A 13,299-nucleotide genomic window follows, 5' to 3' on the forward strand; every position below is an offset into this window, starting at 1 on the left:
AGGCAGAGTCCTCTAGAGGGTGCTACGAGGCACGCGGGTGTGCTACTCTTTCTTATACTCAAGTTTCTCTTGTTAACTGCTCTTCGAATGTCATTCTCTTTGCAACTTCAGAAGGAAGCCCTTTTTAAGCTAAATCCGCAACTTAGACTATCCTTGTTATCTAAGTTTTTCTTATAATTGAATTCAAAGGGCAGGTGGGGGTGGGGTTTTGGGGTACGTACCGACTCCTTTGGGCAGAAAGTCGGGGAAGCGGGAGCGTAGAAAATCCTCAGTCTCCCATGTAGCTTCTTCTGCTGAATGGTGACTCCACTGAACTTTATACATTCTGATTGACCTTGCCCGTGTTGATCTCTCCTTCTGATCCAATACCTGGACTGGGTACTCTTGATAAGATAAGTCTGGTTCTATCTCAAGTTCTAGTTCAGGTAGCACTTCAGTGGGTAGGCGGACACATTTCCGCAGCTGAGATACATGGAATACATTGTGAACTGCTGACATGTGAGGTGGCAATTCCAATTGATAGGCTACGGGTCCATAAGCTTCCTTGATCTCGTAGGGTCCAATGTAGCGAGGAGCTAACTTGCCCTTAATCCCGAATCTCTGGACACCCTTGGTGGGTGATACCTTAAGATAAACATGATCTCCCACTTCAAACTGTAGAGGCTTCCGCCTCTTGCCATGATAGCTCCTTTGCCTGGCCTGAGCAGCTTCTAAGTTCTTCTTGATGATTCTGACCTTTGCCTCTGCTTGAAGTACCAAATCTGGCCCAAAAACTTCCCTCTCTCCTGCTTGAGACCAATTCAGCGGGGTTCTGCATCTTCTCCCGTATAAAGCTTCAAAAGGGGCCATCTTTAGACTGGACTGATAGCTGTTATTATAGGAAAACTCAGCCAAGGAAAGACACTTGTCCCAATCTTTTCCGTAGTGCAGTACACATGCCCTTAACATATCTTCTAAAATCTGGTTGACCCTTTCTGTCTGGCCATCGGTTTGGGGATGGTATGCTGAGCTTCGTATGACATGGGTCCCAAGTGATTCCTGCAATTGTTCCCAAAATCGTGCCACAAATGGTGCTCCTCTGTCTGAGACTATAGTCCTTGGTATCCCATGCAGACGAACTATCTGGTCAATGTAGATCTCTGCATACTTCTCTGTCCTGTGGGTGGTGTGCACTGGCAAGAAGTGAGCGGTCTTGGTCAATCTGTCCACAATAACCCAAATGGAATCATGGTGCCTGGAGGTATTGGGCAATCCTACGATAAAGTCCATGCAGATGTCCTCCCATTTCCAAGATGGTATGGGAAGGGGTTGCAAAGGGTCTGCTGCCTTCAAATGACTAGCTTTGATCCTCTGGCAGGTGTCACACTCGGATATATACTTGGCAATTTCCCTCTTCATTCTGGTCCACCAATATAAAGATCTGAGATCATGATACATTTTGTTGCTACCAGGGTGCATGGAGAACTTGGAAAGGTGAGCTTCATCCAGTATCTTCTTTCTGAGCTCAGGGTCCTTGGGAACAACCAATCGATCTCCAAACCATAAAATTCCCTTGCTGTCCTGACGGAAGCACTTGTATTTCTCTGCCTTCTGCTTGATCATTTCCTTGATAACCTGAACACCCTTATCCTCAATCTGTGCCCTGACTATCTGCTCTTGCAATGTGGGCTCTACCGAGATATAACTTAAGTCACCTGAAGAAACAACTTCCAGGTTCAGCTTGTACAATTCATCGCACAGGGTGGTAACTCTTGCATCCATGCTCATATAATTGCACTGGGCCTTTCTGCTCAAGGCATCTGCCACAACATTGGCCTTGCCTGGATGGTAATGCACTTCCAAATCATAGTCCTCGATTAACTCCAACCATCTCCTCTGCCTCATGTTCAAATCTGCCTGAGTGAAGATGTATTTGAGACTCTTGTGATCAGTGTAGATGTTACAGTGAGCTCCCATTAAGTAGTGTCTCCATATCTTAAGAGCATGAACCACAGCTGCCGATTCTAGATCATGTGTAGGGTAGTTCTGCTCATGGGGTCTGAGTGCTCGGGAAGCATACGCAATGACTCTGTTATCTTGCATCAAGACACAACCCAATCGCATACCAGAAGCATCACAATAAACTTCAAATGGCTTGGTGTTGTCAGGTTGAGCCAGCACTGGGGCTGTTGTCAAATGTTGCCTCAAAGTGTGAAAGGCATCTTCGCACTTGTGGCTCCAATCATACTTGACTCCCTTCTTCAACAGTTCAGTCATTGGTTTGGCAATTCTGGAGAAATCCGGAATAAATCGTCGATAATACCGTGCCAAACCCAGAAAACTTCGAATTTGCTTCACTATAGTCGGGGGTTTCCAATCCATTACCTCTTGCACCTTCTCAGGATCAACTGATATCCCATCCTGAGAAATTGTGTGACCCAAGAATTTAATCTCCTTCAGCCAGAATTCACATTTAGACAACTTAGCATAAAGACGATGATCGCGCAGTCGCTGAAGCACAATGTGCAGGTGCTCAGCGTGTTCGTCTTCATTCTTGGAATAGACCAGAATATCATCAATGAAAACGACCACGAACTTATCCAACTCTGGCATAAATACTGAGTTCATTAGGTACATAAAATAAGCCGGGGCATTGGTCAGCCCAAAAGACATCACCAAAAACTCATACAACCCATATCACTGGTTCGAATCTTGATTTGATGGTAACCTGAGCGAAGATCTATCTTGGAGAATACCTTGGCTCCTACCAATTGATCGAACAGACAGTGGGTATTTGTTCTTGATAGTCACCGCATTGAGAGGGCGGTAGTCAACACACATTCTCAAACTCTCATCCTTTTTCTTCACGAATAAGGCGGGACATCCCCAAGGCGAAGTACTTGGGCGAATAAACCCCTTGTCCAACAATTCTTGCAATTGCTTTTTCAGTTCTGCCAACTCCGCGGGAGGCATCCTATAGGGTCTCTTGGAGATAGGAGCAGTCCCGGGTTGCAATTCGATTGCGAACTCGATGTCTCGGTCAGGTGGCATCCCTGGCAATTCATCCGGAAAAACATCCGGGTAGTCACAGACCACTGGGATCTTTTCCACTGGTGATTCTATCATAACGAAGGCACAAGAACGGGTGCATCCCTGGTCAGGCAAATATAGTGTGGTTTCACCATAAGTCGGTGAGTGCACCTCAATGGCCCTAGCTGCAATATCAATCACAACCTGATGTTTGGTCAACCAGTCAGTTCCCAATATGATATCCACACTATCCAATCCCAAAATGAGGAGGTTGGTTTTAATTATCAGACTACCAAACTTTATAGGCACATTCTTGTTAATTTGGTAAGTGGCAACCCTGCCTCCTGGTGTTGAAATTGTAATGCCCCCATTGGTGTGGTGAAAAGGTAATTGGCACTTGGCACTAAATTTGGCACTGATAAAACTATGCGATGCACCAGAATCAAAAAGAATAATGGCAGGATAATTCAAAACTGTAAAGATACCAGTCATGACGGGTGCTCCCTCTGGAATATCAGCCATGGTGGTGAAGTTCAGCCTGCCCTGCCTCACTTGCACCTTCTGCCTCTTGCCTTGGTTCTGATTAGCATTCTGCCCCTGCCTCTGCTGGTTCCTGGGGCAATTCTTGGCATAGTGTCCGGTGTTGCCACATGTGAAACACCTGTTGTCATTTGCCTGGCGATACTGCTGCTGCTGCTGATTGTTCCTCTGAGCTGGAAACTGGGTGCGGTTGGGTGCCTGCTGCTGCTGCTGTGGTCGGATCACCCATCTCCCTTGCTGCTGCTGGGGTCCCCTGTTCTGTGTGTCGGACACAATTCTGAAGCGCTGTGGCTGAGCGGAGGGTCCTGCCACAGAGGTCTTCCTCTTCTTTTCTACCTGTCGAGCTGTAATGCAGTCCTCCTGGGAGATAGCCATGTTGACCAACTCATTGTAACTGTTGGCCCTGACGGAGTTGAGACGGTCACGGAGCTTAGTATTGAGCCCCCTCCTGAACCTGTCTCTCTTCTTCTCGTCTGTATCTGCATGAAACCCATCATACTGGCACAGGTCATTAAAAGCCTGAGCATACTGCAACACTATCCTATTGCCCTGAGTGAGTGCCAGAAACTCGTTGAGCTTTCGGTCCATAATTCCGGCTGGTATGTGGTGTCCCCGGAAAGCTGCCTTAAACTCTCTCCATTCCACCTCTCGGTCCTCTGGCTGCATAGCAAGAAAATGGTCCCACCAAGTCCTTGCGGGTCCGCGAAGCTGCTGGGTGGTGAACTTGACTTTAGTGACCTCTGAACAAGCCCCATGGAGTAGCGGGAATTTGGATTCCACTACTCTTAACCACACATCTGCATCAAGTGGGTCCTCTGCCCTTGTGAACAATGGAGGCTGGGTACTGAGGAACTCCTGGTAGGTAGTTGCCGCGGGGTGACGTTGATGGTCTCCACCACCATAATGCTGAGGTGGTGGCTGACGCTGAGCTAGCTGCCTCAAGATCTCATTCTACTGAGCCATCAGCTCCTGCAGAGTGGGAGGCGGTGGCGGCGGTGGAGGAACGCGCTCATTCTGGCCACGACTCTGTCTCCCGGCCATCTGAAAAACCACATATATTCTTAACACCATATTTCCAAGTTCAAGGTTTAATCGCGGCGAAAGAGTCAAAAGCAAATTGATAGATTCCGACTTAAACAAAAAGGATTTAAAAAGGCATAAATTTTCCTTCCAAATTTAAAACTGATAACATTCATCAGTCATGCTTCCAAAAGAGTTTAACACGATTACATCAAGGGTCCCAAAAAGACTCAACTCTATCTAGCCTAGTACCCCAAGGGTGCAAAAGCTAAGCTAGCTGCGAGGAGTCCTACCATCACCGATGTCTAACTCTATCCCGGACACCTAGTGAGCGAACGAGCCAACACTCGACTCGGGGGAAGGTGGTCTCCCTGAGCCAGCAGTGTCCACGCTGGAGGCAGGCTCCTCCCCTCCCTCAATGTCGACGTCCTCGTTGGCCTCCATATCCTGGATCTCCTGGTGATGCATATCCAAGTGCTCATTAGCCTCAGCAAGCTGCTGCTGAGTGTTAATGAGCTGATCCTCGAGAACCTCGATGGTGTTCTCCCTGGTGCCCACTAATTCCTCTAACTCTTGGATATCATTGGATAGCTGCTCCACCTGCAAGTCCTTTTCCACCATATCAGTGGACAAATCAACCACGAGCTCCTCTCTGTTGTCCAGGGTGATCTTTGTCGCCTCCAACAATGCCATCAGATGGGACATCGCCTCACCGTGCATCACTTGCAGACGGTACAGAGCATTCATGCACCGTACGGTCAAGTGCGCAGTCTGACCTGGGTAGATAGCCTAGATGTCCTTGGCATGCTCCACCCGGTCTTTCCACATTGGGTCGTCATCCCTTTCGGCGGGGAACAAGCCAATGGGGTGGGTAGCCAGCTCCAAGGGATGGAATCCGCAGAAAGTGGTTAATCCATGCAGAGCAATCGCCTCGATCGTGTCCTCAGCCCGATATCTAAAGGACTCAGAGTCCAATGAACGCCAGCCTGGCTGTAGGGGATGAGGCTCCAGGGTCATCCTCACCCTACAGCGGGGCACTCGATGCTTCTCGAACTGCTGCACCGCGTACTGAGGAGGCGTCGTGTATCCGGCCCCCTGAAGTACCTCCCACAAAATGCGGGGAAAGCCCTCTCGTGCAAGCCCGTCAGTGTGGGACAGTGTATTTCCGTCATCTGAGGATCCGTGGGAAGTCATCTGTGTATGGTTAAGCGTAAGTAAAAGAAAAAGAAATATAAAAAGAACAAGAAAATAAGACTCAGCCTTTTTCTAGTTAAATAAAATGGTACTAGGGAACTTAGTTGGTTATCATCTTGTTTTTAAGTCTTTACTCAAATATCCATTTGTTTAATTTAAGAATGCATGCATGCTCGTCCTGAACGACCTCACCAATGTAAAGGGGATAGGGAAGAACTCCCATCCTTTAAGGTGGCCTGTAGGGCCTAATCACTTAGCCACCTAGCTACCCTTCTATCCTCCTAAGGCTTCACGTCCTAGGTCTATCCTGCTCGTCCTACTATCTATCCAACATTGTTTCTATCAAGTTTTACCTTGGAAAAAGATGGTATTTATATTTTATTGATTCCTCTGTGGTGGTACAAGCTCCGATACCAGCTGTGGCGGAACTACCCGAATTATTCCAACTTAAGTGCCTAAGTCCCGCCTTAGAGGCTAGACCACACTTAAATGGGAATAATCCGTCAATCCCTCGGATCTAGTCTGACAAGGCCACTGACAGGATCAAGTACCACCATCTCACTCGATGGTGAGTCACAGAGTAAATACAATAAAGCATAAAACCATGCATTAAAGAGTATTAAATTATTACATCATCATCGGAGTTTTGCAAAAGTAGCCATCATTATTCGAAGTGCAGCGGAATAAAACTAACGGTAAATAAACAGAGAGATGGGGAAGCCTGTCCCATCACTCCTCATGCTCCTCCTCAGCCGAGGTAGGGTCCCACTCGACAGTCCAACCCAGTGGCAAGATGGACGGCCAAGTCACTCCAGCAACCATGTCCTCCAAAGAACCTGTAAAATTATGTCTCAAGCAAGGCTGAGTATACTAATACTCAGCTAGACATACCTAGTGTGAGGAGTCTACTCCTCTACCTCTAGACATGCAGCTGTTTGGCTGTGCGGTTTGGTTGCCAAAAGCACTAGCTGAGTTTCTAAGTAAAGTTTTAACTTTGTCAATTTAAGTGTGACTCTCTTAAGGCGAAATGTGTACTATCTACTCATACATAGTGGCAAACATTATTAGCAATCAACATCTTATATCAACTCATCATATTTCCACTTTTTACTCAATGTAGCAGCATGGATCAAGCAGTCTCATTAGCTGCGAGAAGCAGACGATTCGAATCAAGTTTTCATCCTTGCAAGGTAAACCTAAACACGACATGTAGGGGCACTTCGTCCCCACACACATCAACCGTCCCCATCGATTCCCCGTCAGCAGATCAGGGCTCACCGCCTTGGCGTACAATGCCTCACTGACCCCGACTGCCGTCGTGCAGTGACCGCACTTGTACCCACCATAATCGGAATGGGAGACCACGTCTCAGGTCGCGTGAGGGGATATGCCCACTGACAGGTTCACTCAGGTACTAGGCTTACCGATTTACCATATTTCTCGGCATGTGCTTAGTACGTTCAAACGCTTGACTCACGGTACCACACCTTAATCCTTATTCCAATTTTTATCCTGTAGACAACCAATCCCCATGGATTGTTGCCCACGAACCAACATCAATATGATAAGAAAGTGGATACAGCCAATTCCTGACCTCGCGCGAGTGCTAGAAAAATCACTCGACTTCTACCGAGATCCTAATTAATAAAGCAGCTACTCGCCTTAGCATACTAGTATTCACCACAATGGGATTCCTGAGATCATGCAACTAGGGTTTTCAAACAACTCATACACTTAAGTGCACAATCAATCCTACAATCATTAACTAAATTAAAATAGCATAATTGTAACACCCGGTTTTAAAGGACAAAGCCGAGTGCATCTCATACATGCGCCAAGAAGACAACATATATAATAACAGAGTGTATAGAGATAAATGTCATAAATCATCAGAGTATTTATTACATAGCGGAAGACTTATTACAAAATAAGAGATAAATATAAAATGAACTAAGGATCGTCGGCGCCAATGTCGACTGAGAAACGCCACCTAGATCAGATCATACTCCTCGCCTTGTGGCTCCTCCTGAACCACCTGCTCTTCTCCTGTGGGGGGGGTGTGAGACAGCAAGAGTGAGCTCACATACGTTCATCGCTCAACAAGTCGTGGGGAATAATGTGGCATGAACTCACCAAAGGTGGGAGTTCATGAAGTGTAAGGCTGATCAATGAAATAAAGGCTGAAGCTGAGCATTGCTTTTATAAGTTGGTCAAAATTTTATTAGCAGTTACTAAGTGCAAGTAAATACCAAACCTTAATAAAAGTAATAGAACAAAATTAATAAAGAATCCCATGCAAATGCAAATGACAAATTGACTTTAGGTTCCATAAATTAATCATGTGAGGGTCCGAGCCGCTCATGACCGTGAGCACGGCTAGTATACTAGTTTTACACTCTGCAGAGGTTGCGCATCTTTACCCACAAGTCATGTTACCCATCTGCCAAGAGATGGCCAATCCCATACACCTCTACCGAGGAGGCGAGGCAGGGTAACACTACGAGGCCTTTACAAAGTTCCACTAGCTTCAGACTACCCGCTACAGTTTATAGGAAGTTCCAATGCAGGGTTCCTGGCTGACCGCCATCGCAGCAAAATCAACCAGGGACCTCCCTACACTGACCACTCCCCTACTGCCCTTGCCCCTTTCGGGTAAGGTAGCCCTCCACTAGCTTTCCTAGTTAATCAGCCAAGGGCGTCCCATTAAACCCTTGTGGTAGCACTGTTTTCCCGGGTGGTCGCTCCATGTTCCCATTAATTTAATGATCTTAACATGAATAGTAACAATAACAAGATAATAACAGAATAATCATGAATAGTGTATCTCCATACCCAATCCACATAAAGCAATAGCAAGTACTGCCCAAAAATATTTCAGGGGTGAACAAGGTATAGAGGTAATCAAAACTGGGGTAACATAAAGGATCCCATCAAAATTAACCTATGCAGATCATTAAAATTAATAAGAACATGGCTGGGAAAAGTAAGTGATCAAGGGCACAACTTGCCTGGCACTTGAGATTTCAGGTACCAACTTGCTTTTCAAATGACACGTGTCCTCGCGCTAGTCGTAACAATACAAACAAACATGGTATAGATAAAATTAACATCACACCAAACATAATAATATACTGCATAATAATGATCTATGTGTTGCTACGAGACTAACGCAACTTGAACGGATTAAATCGGAGTTAAAACGGAGGAGTTATGAATTTGCTAGGGTTTTATGTATTTGATACATGATTAATTATGAGATCAATTTTAATGTGGTTTTCATGTCAAAACAGAGATACTAGGTGATAAAAAAACATTATTACAAAATTATAGAAACTGGAATGGATAAATTTGGACTAAATATGGATTTTCTATGGAATAAACAAGTTTCTATCAATTATTTATACACTAAAAATCTATTTCTACTTTATTTTCTCTGATTTTACAATGCTCTGGACTGGGCCTCAATAACAGGGAAATCTGGGGTTGCAGGGTAAAATTTCCTAAGACCTAGGCAACAGTCGCCGAGGACGGCGGGTTGTTTATTAACATCGTCAGGGGCTCATACGCAAAATTCATATGTCGAAGCGGTATCGACCGATCGCGGCCGCACGATCTATGGTGGGCGGTATGGATTAGATCCGTAGACATCAGAACCTGTAATTCTACGTGAACCCTCGGATTACCGATCAAGGGCCAGAATCCGCCCACGACAACCCCCAATCCGACCCGTTGGATTTGTGAGTAACGACACTTATCTAACCGCGTGAGAAGGTACCCGGTCGTCAATCCTAACCATCCGTTACGCCATCGACGACTTAGTTTCTATCGTCTACCTCCAGGTGAACCGCGACAGCGCTGACTGCGCACGGCGGTGACCGCGCCGGCGAGAGGGCGCAAAACGTTCCTGGCGGCCCAAGATCCCCAATCGATTACTCCAATTTGGACCAGAGAAAAATAGCTAGCATGGGGGGCATTCAATCGGAGGTTTGAAGCGACGGAGGTGGTCAGCCCACGAGCCGCGGCGGCACTGCGGCCAACAACCACACCGGCGACGAATTCTAAGGGCACTGGTGATCTATCGCTTAGCCCAATCGGCGCTATACCTCGGGTAAGTGAAATCAAAACAGGGAACGTGGCACATACCAACAATTTCGCGATGCCGACTCGAGCCAGGGTGTGATGCGGCGTGGTTGTGGGATGAGAGCATGATTCGGTGAGCAATCGACGGCACTCCAATTTGCCCCCCCTAAGTTTGACAACACTGAGCTCCCGCGCGCACGGTGAACTGACGAGGCGCGAGCCCAGCCACACTCGTTCGGTCGCCAAGGATAAGCAGCAGGGACTACGGGTGCCGAGCGCCATGGCAGCGGCGCGGCTGGGTTCATGGCGGCGGAGGTTAGGGTTCTAAGGAAAGAAAGAAAGGGCACCAGGCGCGCAGCTTTAAAGTCCGGTCAGGTCGGATGCTACTGGCCACCTGGCATCGCGCGGCAACGAGGTCTTTCGCGAGATCTCCGGTAAACGGAAATGGCGGCCACAACGCGATTGTCGACAGGGTTCTGTTACGAGGAGGAGATAGAGCTGACCAACGGGGCCCACAGGTCAGCCACCAGGCACGCGCGCGTGAATGAGAGCGCGGCGCCAAGCACGCGACCGAGAGGCAGAGGTGTGGGCCAGTATTTGTCAGCGACAAAAAGGCTAGCGCTGGCAAGTGCTGGGCCGCGCTGGTGGGGTGTAGATTGGGTTGTGGTCTGCTTTTAGGCCCATGTAGTTGGTCTTTGCTCTTTTTTTTCCAGATTTGGCTCAAATCAAATTCAACCAAATTCAAATTTGAGTTCCCACAAACAAAAGAAATGCAACAACCTGAAATAGTTATATATTTATATATCACTTTAGACAGAAAACCTTTCTATTACTCCTTTTCTAAATTCATTCTTGGTTTCGAGATTCAGTCCTCAAAATTCAAAGCTCAAGTATAATCACGAGATATTTGAATTTACTGTTTATTTTATTATTTATTTATTTTTCTACCAATTTTGGGCTTTACAAATCCTACCCCCCTTAAAAAGAATCTCGTCCTCGAGATTTAGGAGGAACGAGGGAAAAGATGGGGAAAATCTATGCGAAGCTCTTCTTTTCTCTCCCAAGTAGCTTCATCTTCTCCATGATGGCTCCATTGCACTTTGCACATTTTTATCACCTTATTTCTTGTAACATGAGTCAATGTATCAAGAATCTTGATGGGATACTCCGTGTAAGTCAAATCACCCTGAACGTTAAGCTCTTCCATTGGTAACTGTTCCTCAGGTATACGGAGACACTTCTTAAGTTGAGACGCATGGAATAAATTATGCAGATCGGATAGATTATCAGTTAGCTCGAGTTGATAGGCCATCTCTCCAACTTGCCTAAAAAACTCAGAATGATCCAATAAAGTGAGAGGACAATTTACTCTTGACTTTAAAACTCCTCATTCCACGAAGTGGTGACACCTTGAGGTACACATGATCACCTTCCTCAAACTCCAGTAGTCTCCTTCTATTATCAACATAGCTCTTTTGCCTTGATTGTGCAATTCTCAAATTTTCTCTTATCATTCGAACTTGTTCTTCCGCCTCTTGAATAAGCTCAGGCCCAAAGAATTGTCTTCCTCTAGTCTGATCCCAATATAGAGGAGTCCTGCACTTCCTGCCATATAGAGTCTCGAATAGCGACATCTTTAGATTGGCCTGGTAACTATTATTATATGAGAACTCAGCATAAGGTAGACTCTTGTCCCAACTACTACCATGCTGAAGGGCACAAGTTCTCAACATGTCTTCCAATACTTGATTAGTCCTTTCAGTATGTCCATCAGTCTGAGGATGGTAGGCCAAACTAAAATTCAACTTTGTATCCATATTCTCATGCAAACTTTTCCAAAATCTGGAGGTAAATTGTGATCCTCTATCTGAAGTGATCTTCTTTGGTACACCGTGTCGAGACACAATCCGAGCCATATATAACTCTACCAATTGAAATCCCTTATAAGTAGTCTTGACAGGAATGAAATGAGCCACTTTGGTCAATCTATCCATAATGACCCATATAGAATCATATCTTTTCGAGGTGCGAGACAATCTGGTAATGAAGACCTTACCAATCTCTTTCCACTTCCACTCGGGTATCTTTAGTGGGTGTAATAGTCCAGCTAGTCTTTGGTGTTCAGCCTTAACTCTTTGACACACGTCGCACATAGCCACATGTGCAGCCACATCTCTCTTCAATCCATACCACCAGTATTTCTGCTTCAAATCCTGATACATCTTGGTACTACCAGGATGAATAGAATAATCCGAGTCATGGGCTTCCTTTAGTATAGTCTCACGAAGGCTATCAATCTCACAAACACATATCCTGTCCTTGAACCATACGGTGCTTTGCTCATCTTCCGTGAATTCCGGACCTCGACCTTCAGTAATCAGATCCTTAATCTCTTGTATTTTAGCATCACCAATTTGTCCTTTGCGGATCTCTTGCTCCAAAATAGGTTCCACATCAATAGTAACTCCTTCAGTGTGAGCAACTATCCCCAGGTTAAGTCTCCTGAAATCTTCAACAATCTCATCGGGTAGCTGGGCAACAACAGCTGAATAAACATGCTCCTTTCGATTCAAGGCATCTGTAACCAAATTTGCCTTGCCCGGGTGATAGTGAATCTCCAAATCATAATCCTTAATAAGCTCCAACCAATGACGTTGCCTAAGGTTGAGATCCTTTTGAGTGAATATATACTTCAAACTCTTATGATTCGTGTATACTTGGCACTTAGATTCCATGATGTAGTGTCTCCAAATCTTAAGTGCATGCACAACGTCAGCCAGCTCCAAGTCATGAGTGAGGTAATTCAATTCATGCTTCCGCAACTGACGAGATGCATAGGCAATCACATGTCCTTCTTGCATGAGCACACATCCAAGTCCTTGGCCACATGCATCACAATAAATGTCAAATCCCTTCTGTAGATCTGGCATAACCAATACTGGTGGTGACATTAGTCTCTCCTTCAATTGCTCAAAGCTTTCTTGGCACTTCTCATCCCACTTGAATTCTCTTCCTTTCTCTAAAAGCGATGTCATAGGCTTAGCAATCTTAGAAAATCCTTCAATAAATCTCCGATAATATCCTGCTAGTCCCAAGAAACTCCGAATCTCCGTAACTGTAGTGGGTACTCTCCACTCCATTATCTCCTTAACCTTAGCAGGATCCATTGATATTCCTCCATTAGAAATGATATGTCCAAGAAAGGGCACCTTGCCAATCCAAAACTCGCATTTGCTATACTTAGCATAGAGTTGATTATCTCGTAGCTTCTGTAGCACCAATCTCAGATGTTCCTCATGATCACTTTCACTCTTAAAATAGATAAGAATATCGTCGATAAATACTACGACGAAACTGTCCAAATACTCCATAAACACCTTATTCATCAAATCCATAAAATAAGCTGGTGCATTAGCTAATCCAAACGACATAACAAAGAACTCATATAATCCATAT

The sequence above is a fragment of the Zea mays genome, chromosome 7 (assembly GCF_902167145.1).
Source record: "Zea mays cultivar B73 chromosome 7, Zm-B73-REFERENCE-NAM-5.0, whole genome shotgun sequence".
Taxonomy (NCBI): domain Eukaryota; kingdom Viridiplantae; phylum Streptophyta; class Magnoliopsida; order Poales; family Poaceae; genus Zea; species Zea mays.